The following is a 6,000-nucleotide window of genomic DNA, read 5'->3' as shown; positions in this document are numbered from 1 at the left end:
GAGGCAGTAGGATCCACTGAGGTCAGGAGTTTAAGACCAGCAACATAGCGAGACATCCACCTCTACCAAAAAAAAAAAAAAAATGCTGGGCGTGGTGGTGCACACCTGTGGTTCTAGCTGTTCAGGAGATTGATCACCTGATTCCAATAATTTGAGGCTGTGTAGTAAGTTAGAATTGCACTGTGGCACTCCAGCCTGGGCAACAGAGCAAGACCCTCTCTCAAACAAAAACAAAACACCGTATCACTTAATATACTATTGTTGTTGGTCAAGTATCAGATTTTGTTTAAAAATTAAATACTCATTTTTTTTTTTTTTTTGAGACGGAGTCTTGCTCTGTCGCCCAGGATGGAGTGCAGTGGCATGGTCTCAGCTCACTGCAAACTCTGCCTCCTGGGTTGCCACCTTTCTCCTGCCTCAGCCTCCTGAGTAGCTGGGACTACAGGTGCCCGCCACCACGCCTGGCTAATATTTTGTATTTTTAGTAGAGATGGGGTTTCACCGTGTTAGCCAGGATGGTCTCAATCTCCTGACCTCGTGATCTGCTCACCTTGGCTTCCCAAAGTGCTGGGATTACAGGTAAATACTCATTTTTAGCGAAGTTGTATAGGCATACAGCTCTAAGAGTCAGAAATTAACAAGGCTTAGAACAAAACCCAGCAATCCCCTACCTTACCCTTCTCCATCCTGATCTCTGCTCCTTGGAGGTTACTGTGTTTATGTTTTAGCTTGTTCTTCTAGATTGTGTGAAGACAGGGAGATGTCCTACTGTGGAAAACAAGGATTCAGGTTGCTTACACTCCCCACTCCTCCTCTTGCCCACGTTTTTCTCCCCCATCTTCTCAGTATAATTATTGTGATAGTGAGGACAGGCATGGTGGCTCGTGACTTATCCCAGATTTTTGGGAGGCCGAGGCCGGCAGATCACTTGAGGCCAGGAGTTGAAGGCCAGCCTGGCCAACACAGTGAAACCACGTCTCTACTAAAAAATACAAAAATTAGTCAGTTGTAGTGTCGCACACCTGTAGTCCCAGCTACTCAGGAGGGTGAGGCACAAGAATTGCTTGAACCTGGGAGGTGGAGGTTGCAGTGAGCTGAGATCACACCATAAGCTGAGATCGCACCACTGCACTCCAACCTGGGCAACAGAGGTAGACTCTGTCTCAAAAAAAATTTATCGTGATAGTGGGATACATAGTACAATATTGTGTATATTTAGTATTCTTCCTGGTTTTTGGCCCAGAGCTTCTAAAACCCTTGTAATTTCCTGAGCGATAGGAACATCATTGGTTGTAATATTTGGTCTTAGGTTTCCATACCTGACACAAGAGCTTCTAAGACTTTTGGAATCTCTGGGGTGCTAGGAGTGTCTTTTGTATGATAATGAGATGACAGGTGGCTTCGGCCCCTGGACAGGTTCAGGATTAGGGCTGGTTGCCAGAAAGATGAGTCATGATTAAAGAGTTGGATGTATCAGCCTCACCCCTACCTCTGGGAGGGGAGACGAGACAGGCTGGAGATTGAGCTAGTCACAGGTGGCCAATGACTTAATCATGTCTATGTTGTGAAAACTCCATAAAACCCTCTAAATACTGGGTTTGGAGAACTTCCGGTTTGGTGAACTCATTTGGTGCTGGGGAGGTGGCACTTCCAGGGACCGCATGGGAGCCCCGACCTCTCTGTCCTGTGGTGTGCCCTGTGCGTCTCTTGCATTTGGCTGTTCCTGTGTCCTCTTCTTTGTAATAAACCAGTCGGAGTAAGTAAGTGCCAAGCACTTTGCATCTGTCACCTCTCTTACTTTTTCAGCAACACTGTGTGGCAGATAATGTCCTCATTTTGCTGGTGACAAAATGAGACTGATGCATTGAGTAACTTGCTCAAGGTCACATCATAAGTGGAATTCAAGCTCTGACTCCAAAGCCTGTGCTTTTACCCAGCATGCTGCATACGCAGGCTCTTTATTTGTTAGGATTTTTGGAGTCTCTAGGGCGTGACACCAAGTTGACCATTGTGGCCTAGAGCTGTTATAAAGGAGCTTTTAGCAGCCCTGCTGAGAACAGAGCCAGCACCTCTGAATTGGCAGGGCAGGGGCTGTTCCTGCTGGGAGCTGCAGGCCACTCCCTATATCCCTTGGCTGATCTTGCTCATCCACTCCCTCCCTCATTCATTAGTTCCTGAGTGCTGCCTCTGTGCGGAGGAGAAGGAGGCAGCCTTCCAGCCCAGGTGGGGCCTGCAGGTACACACAGGGAGAGGCAGCTGTGCACTGAACTGGCTGCAGGCTGGGACAGTGTGGCTCCAGAGGTAGCGATAGAATGCTCTGGGACTGCAGAGGGAACACATGCTTGTGAAAGGGAGGAAGGGGCAGGCACCGCAGAGGAGGTGTACTTGAGTTAGACTTTGAGGGAGGAGTTGGATTTCCACAGTGGAACCAAGCAGCAGAGGCGTTCTCAGCAGCTGAAGATGACAGCCAGCCAGCCTCAAATGTTCAGCTTTTCCTGAATTCTCTTTTTTAAGACAGTGCAGTAAGTTTTCAACAGAGATAAAGCAGTCACCTCCATGTCATTCATGTTCTGTAAATCCTGTGTGTAATCTTTGATGCTTAGCAGATGGGGGCAGCCTGGGCCATAAGAGAAGATCCTGTGTGTCCACCTGTTGGGACATCAGTCAGGTGTGGCAGAGGGCAGTGATCACTGCCTGCCCCTGAGGATCTCAGTTGTACTCTTATGTGGAGAGGACAAAGAAAGCTGTTGTACAGGGGGCAGGAGACATTTCACCTGCAAAACAAGGCACAAAATACATAGTCCATGCCGTGCATGAGAAACCTAGCAGAACTGTGTGCTGATTCCCACCCCTGCCTCCCCTCCTGAGAGCGAACCGTCCATTGTACCATGGTGGAAGGCATTTCTGAAGCCTCTGCAATCGGAGTGATCTGTTAGTTGCCCATTCAGCCTTAGGGGCAGCAACCAGGTGGTGTGGCTGAAACACAGGCCTTGGCCAGACCTGGTTGGGCATGTTGGTTCTGCCACTGATTGTGAATTACAAAACCTTGGAGAAGTCATTGTTTTTCTCTGTGCCTTTCATGTAAGATGAGGAACACTGCGGCCATTGCAGAAAAGCAGATAGGTGGAGCGAGTATGAAGTGCTTTGTGTGTGTGTCATATGGTGAATGAAATGGCACTGATTGACATTATTGACAGTAATAACAGGTTTAATTTAGGAACAAAACCGGTAAAGTAGGCCAGGTGTGGTGACTCATGCCTGTAATCCCAGCACTTTGAGAGGCTGAGGAGGGCGGATCATGAGGTCAGGAGTTTGAGACCAGCCTGGCCAATATGGTGAAACCCCATCTTTACTAAGAATACAACAATTAGCTGGGTGTGGTGGCACGCCTGTAGTCCCAGCTACTTGGGAGACTGAAGTAGGAAAATCATTTGAACCCGGGAGGCAGAGGTTACAGTGAGCTGAGATGGCATCACTGCACTCCAGCCCGGGTGACAGAGTGAAACTCTGTCTCAAAAAAAAAAAAAACCTGGTGAAGTGTTTTACCCAGCCTAGGTACGTGTGGTAGAGCCGAATGAAAGCTTAGAAAAAGATGACTTGAGAACTAGCCCAGCAGAGGAATCAGGCGGGATGTGTTGTTGTTACTGAGTAAGTGAAATTTGCACCTGCTTTCTCCCAGGCCTCGCTGAGTTGTGTACAACAGAGAGCTCAGGTGTTGCGGGCAGTTGACCGGTTGAAGAATGCATTGCTATTATGTGAGGAACATTGGCCTTTGAAAAAGCAGAACTGGATCCACGTTCTTGCCTGGTAACTCTAACTATCATCTAGTTTGTAAAGGGGAATGCAGTTCACTGAAAAATTCTTATGACAGTGGGGAAAGGATTGGGGTGTCTGCATTGGTTTGTGTAATATAGGTCATATGAAAGAGCATTTAGGCTGGAGGGAGACTTTTTAATCTCTCTAACTTTACTTTCACAGGACAATTCCATCATGATTTGAAGATTTTTGAGTCAAAACTACATTGCTCTGCTATGTGTTTCGGAGCAAATTTATACATACAATTTGTTTAAATATTTCAGATGATACAAGAATATATGTGTGGGGTAAAAAGCTGAAATTTGCATTCCCCCTTCTCTAGAAGTAACCATTGTGAATAGTTAAGTCTGTATTCCAGCTACTTTGTATATTATAAATACACTGTGAATATATGAGTGTATATATACATATATGTTTTATTTTTAGAGATGGAATATTGCTGTGTTGCCCATGCTAGTCTCAAACTCCTGGGCTCAAGTGACCCTCTCACCTTAGCCTCCCAAAGTTTTGGAATTACACGTGTGAGCCACTGTGCCTGGCCTGCATGAGTATATTTACTAATTGCTAAGTTACTCTGTTCAATACGTGTCTATTGAACTCCCCCATGTGCCAAGCATTGTTCTGAATACCTTATATGCACGAATTCACTTAATTTTTAGAGCAGCTCTATTATTGTGGCCCTTTTACAGTGAGGAAACTGAACCACAGAGAGGCTGGGGACGTTGTCTAACATCACACAGCCAGTGCTGTTGGAATTGAGGTTTGAACCCAGACAGGTGGCTTCAGATCTCTTAGCTGTTATCATAGATGGCACACCCAAACCTTAGGGCGGCCTCCCAAGCCTTGCCTGAGCTCTGCCTGAGCTCTGTGAGAGCCATGTATGTGAGGTTTCTTTCCTCTATAAGAACACAAGTCTTGGAATTGTCCCAGACCCTGGTGGGACCTCTTGAGGACCAAAAACAGGGATTCTTCAAGCCTGGCCCAAGGGCCAGGTCTCTGATTTAGCTACTTGGAAGGTAGACGTGGAAGAGAATAATTTTGCCAGAACAAAAAGTCAGGATGGCTGGGCTGACTCAGCCAGACGCAGTGGCTCATGCCTGTAATCCCAGCACTTTGGGAGGCTGAGGCAGGTGGATCACCTGAGGTCAGGAGTTCGGTAGCAGCCTGGTCAACAAGTTGAAACTCCGTCTCTATTAAAAATATAAAAATTAGCTGGGTGTGGTGGCAGGCGCCTGTAATCCCAGGTACTTGGGAGGCTGAGGCAGGAGAATTGCTTGAACCCGGGAGGCAGAGGTGGCAGTGAGCTAAGATTACAACACTGTACTCCAGTTTGGGTGACAGAGTGAGACTCCATCTCAAAAAAAAAAAAAAAAAAAGGAAGGGGAATGGCTGGGCTGACTCATAGGGAAGAGGCCCTACAGCAGCCATAGGACCTTGGCCACTTGGGTGGAAAAGAAGGAAGGAAGAGCTTCGCCCATGGCGGTGACCTGGGCTGCAGAAACCACACTAAACAGTCCACATCCTGGAGTCTGGCCACCCCATTTGCTTCTCTTCTCCTTGGGTAGAGGGTGTGGGGAGCTTTCTACCCTGGAGGCTGAGCAGCGCAGCTTCTAACCAGGGTAGGCATTTGTCTGTCCCTGGGAATACAGACAGCATTCTCATAATCAGCCCAAATACTCCTGAACAGCTTTTTGTATGGTGGGGCGGGGCAGGGAAGAGGGTCATTTTGACTCATAGGTACCTTTTCCACTTTCACTGCTGATAACTGTGTTACAGGTTAAAGTTTTGATTTTGATACTGAAGAGGGCTTAAGAGAGTGAGCTATTATGGCACATCTAAGTCTGCTAAAATAGAACCGTGGGGTAGTGTAGGAAAATCTCTTCTAAATTATGGATCATATATGGTGAACGTTAGAAGCCATGTGTACCTAAGTGGAAAAATCAAAACATGTTTTGTATTTGGGTGACCCCGGTAAGTCTGGATCCCACTGCACCTTGTGTGAACACAGGATGCTGAGGTGTAGGGATCAACAGGCTTTTTCTGGATGTCTTTGCTTCTCCCTTGGGGTAAAGTGGGGCGGCAGTAGGAGCGCAGAGCTGTTGGGCCCCTAATATTTGTCAGCTGGTTTACATGTGGGATTCCATTTAATGCAATTTTGTAGGTAAAATTATTTTATTGAAGATG

This window comes from Trachypithecus francoisi, unplaced genomic scaffold (genome assembly GCF_009764315.1).
Source record: "Trachypithecus francoisi isolate TF-2019V2 unplaced genomic scaffold, Tfra_2.0 Contig00770, whole genome shotgun sequence".
Lineage (NCBI taxonomy): Eukaryota > Metazoa > Chordata > Mammalia > Primates > Cercopithecidae > Trachypithecus > Trachypithecus francoisi.
The sequence above is the reverse complement of the archived record's forward strand: the minus strand, read 5'-3'. Positions refer to the sequence as shown.